This window comes from Haematobia irritans, chromosome 1, assembly GCF_050003625.1.
Source record: "Haematobia irritans isolate KBUSLIRL chromosome 1, ASM5000362v1, whole genome shotgun sequence".
Lineage (NCBI taxonomy): Eukaryota > Metazoa > Arthropoda > Insecta > Diptera > Muscidae > Haematobia > Haematobia irritans.
This window is the reverse complement of record NC_134397.1, coordinates 264,247,498-264,251,280: the sequence shown is the minus strand read 5'-3', so window position 1 is coordinate 264,251,280 and position 3,783 is coordinate 264,247,498. Positions and strand designations below refer to the sequence as shown.

Below are 3,783 nucleotides of genomic sequence, written 5' to 3'. Positions count from 1 at the left end.
TAAGGTGAGTATTAAGTTCGAGTTTAGCCGCTAAAATAGCTAAAGTGAAAACTAAATCAGTAAGAAAAATGCATGAAATTATACATATTTGTTGCAAATTTCATTATAACTGGATGGGGAAAAGCCCAATGCAAATTTTCACAAAGTTTGTATTCCATAAAATGGATTATTAAAGAAAAGTAATCGTGAAAAAATGACGGTTTTAGCGGCTAAACTCGAACTTAATACCCACCTTTAGCAGCTAAACTCGAACTTAATACCCACCTATAAGGACAATATGACAATAAGAAAAATATGATCCAGGGAGTTCTATGCATTTCTTATGGGAACAAAATGTAAACAATCGATAAAAACGCCTCACGGAATTTTCGCTAGCAAATGTATAACAAAGCATTTCTTATAGGTAGCGGAGATTTTCTCTAGACGTACTTACCGGCCTTATGAATTTTTTCGTTAGTTCCAAATTTAAAATGATTTGAGAGCAGATTTGATATTATTTACATAATCTTTTCGCTAGGTGTGAAAATTCCATAGAAATCAATGCTATTTCTTGAAGAAGACAAAGCCGGGAATTTTCAACTATTATTTCATAGTTCATGCACAGAAAAAAAGTAAACTACATCATGGGAAAAATGAACTATCTCGTGCGAAAATTGAACTAAATTGTATTACGAATTTTGAGATTCTTTAAATTGACGAAAATTTCCCAACATTTTTGGATTTTTAATTACCATTTACGCAATGCATCTTTCTCGGAAAGAAAAAATGAACTGAAAATAAAGAAAACAAATCTTAAGCGCCAGATCATTCCCATTTTAATAACGTTGTAGTTCATTTTTACTATTTTTGAGAAGTGTACGAAAAACTTCTTCTATTTTAGTTAGAATTGAACTACATTATAATTCATTGAAATTTTACTGGCATTTAGTTCATAAAATTTTTTGAAACATACCTGGAATAAAAATAAAGAAAACAAATCTTAAGCGCCAGATCATTCCCATTTTAATAACGTTGTAGTTCATTTTTACTATTTTTGAGAAGTGTACGAAAAACTTCTTCTATTTTAGTTAGAATTGAACTACATTATAATTCATTGAAATTTTACTGGCATTTAGTTCATAAAATTTTTGAGACATACCTGGAATAAAGAAAAAATCTTTGGCCTGGGGACAATTTCTTAAAAAGTTTTAAAAATGAATTAAAACATAATAAGATTTTTGCAATAAATATTAGTTCATTTTAGCATCAGTTTTACAACTGACTTTTTTCGGTGTAGGTTTATTACTTGAAGAGATAATTCTATAATATAGACACTTATATAATCAGATTATGTTTTACATTGGTACCTGGGTCCTTGCATAAATAGCCTTCCAAGTCAATGTCATACACAATATGTTCGTTCATATGTACATTTCAATTTATTATTTATGTCTTACTTTGTAGTGCTTCTGCTGTCTTTATCATTGAAACATTTTCCCAAGTAAATTTTATCCACCTACACTCGGCAAACGCAAAACAATCAAACATAAGAATCACAGAAAGTATGGTGATGACCTTAAAAGTATAAGCTTTAACTAGGTCATTGTCGATGGGAAAAAGGAAGGTACAAAAACCATGGGGAAAGGAAACCACCAAACAAAATATTTGCCTTTGAAAACATCTAGACTTAAAGGAATTTCTCTGAAGCCAAGTAAAACATTGAAACCGAGACCGACATACTAACTAGCAACCCTTAAGATGACCTTGAGCTAATTTAAAATTTCCTTTGTGAAATAAATGGAGGACACTTTAAGCATGACCTTGTTAAGGTAGAGAGGAATACTATCTATTTAGGTTCGTTATATATATAGCAAAAGCGATAACAACAAGAACATTTTGGGAATATAAACAATGATTTATGAAGTGTTCAACAGACTATTTGTAATAATATTAATATTTATTTTTCTAAACAAATCCAAACATATACCCTATTCCAATGCTTCCACATACCGATTACTTCTATAATCGCTTCACCACTATGCAATCGATAACATATGTTTTGTTTGTAAACCCCCTAGCCATAGTATTTCGTTCGCAGGTCCCTTTATAATTGTTCACATGATACACATACTTTTGTAGCATATTTTTCAGCATAAACATAAAATGAGAAGAGAGAAAAGGCATAAAGAATAACGTTTTCTACATTAGATGGCGCCAACAACAATACGCATACAAGTAAGTAAAAACCCATGTCACCCTGTGGTAAGAATAATAACGGTTTTATTAAGCCGATAGCCAATGTTGCTAGTTGCTTTTTATTACATATTTATTATAAATTGTATTTATAATAAAGATTTTAATTAATAAAAATAAATAGCGGTTTATTTAAATTTAAAAAATGCTCATTTATATATGATATATAAACACACAAAAAACTTTATATGTTCCTTTCAATCAGCTAAGGCGCTTTGGCAGTGTGGTTAGCTGGTTGTGTAGTTAAAAATATCACAGCCACTATCTTCACTGCCGCCGCGACAAGCTGTTCCATCAAAATTCTATTACAAAATCTAGTGAAGTGAGAAATTATGTTGTCCAACATTTTATTGATGATATTTAATGGAGATAACCGATTGAACTTATTGTTCGTTGTACGGTAAGTTTAAAAATGGTGGTTAGAAATAATTGTGATGACCGTAAGTTTGTTTTCTTTTTATTCGAACATTTACAACGTTTTATTTATTATGTTAAGACCGATACTATGTTCAAAAATACATACAGGGTCATAATAACAGGTTGGCTGATAAGTCCCCGGTCTAACAAAGAAAAACAAATTTTTTTTGTCAAAATTCGTTTTTATTATTCAACCCTGCCAACATTTTTTGAATTTGGGGGCGCTTCTGAGAATCCCCAAAACGTTGAAAACAATCATATACGATATCAAAAACTCGTCGGAAAAGCGCCGTCACTATTGAGAAGTTGTACCACGCCAAGTTACTACAAAAATGTTTCGCATGAGTGCAATTATTAGGTGCCTTTATAGATCAATTTAGAACGACGCTAATAAGAGACCCTCCAAACAATCAGAAAAAGCACATTTTAAGATAGTGGTAAAAGAATCATTGTGGTCGAGTAAAACACGTTTGTTTAGATATTTAATAATTTGATTAATTATTTACAAATTCTTAAAAATATAACATTTATACCACTATCACATCACATTTAACATAATTTTTTGCATTAATGATGAGGTAGAGTTACAAGTAGCGAGTTACATGTTGCAGCGTCTATCAGCCAGTGTTTTTATTCGATGGAGGCAGCGTGTCTGTAAAATATTTGAAAAACAATCACTTTATTCCATTTGGAAAATCAAAAATTGTTCACCAATATACCTTTCACAATTTTAAGCGTAAAATCTATGTTTTCAGAACTTTATTTTCGTTTTTATTTAAATAAAATATAACAAGCTGGTTGCGCTTGGCGTTTCACAAAAAATAAAATGGCTTTTGTAAAAGTAGTGATGGCAAAATATATGTATGAAGTACATTTTGTACTTTATGATATGCTGCCCCCCATCACTGTAGGATGGTTGTAGTGACATTTACGAGTCTGTGGTAGCGATGAAGATGAAATGGAACTTTGAAATGCTGGCAGGGAACATAGTTCTCTTCAAGAGCGATACAACGATTATAACGACCTTCCAATTTTTTGATACCATTTTGGTAGTACACCTAAGACGATATAACGATGTCCGTCTGTCTGTCTGTCTGTTGTAATCACGCTACAGTCTTCAATAATGAAGCAATA

At 31.2% G+C, this 3,783-nt stretch overlaps 1 long non-coding RNA gene across 1 annotated transcript; it reads right to left on the bottom strand.

Moving 5' to 3' along the window:
* Positions 1-3,118: 3,118 nt before the first annotated feature.
* On the bottom strand, positions 3,119-3,482 carry LOC142219690 (uncharacterized). The gene is made up of 2 exons (XR_012717707.1): positions 3,369-3,482; positions 3,119-3,301 (listed from the first exon to the last, which is right to left on the bottom strand). It is a non-coding gene; the product is annotated as an uncharacterized LOC142219690 (long non-coding RNA).
* Between the last annotated feature and the right edge of the window lie 301 nt (positions 3,483-3,783).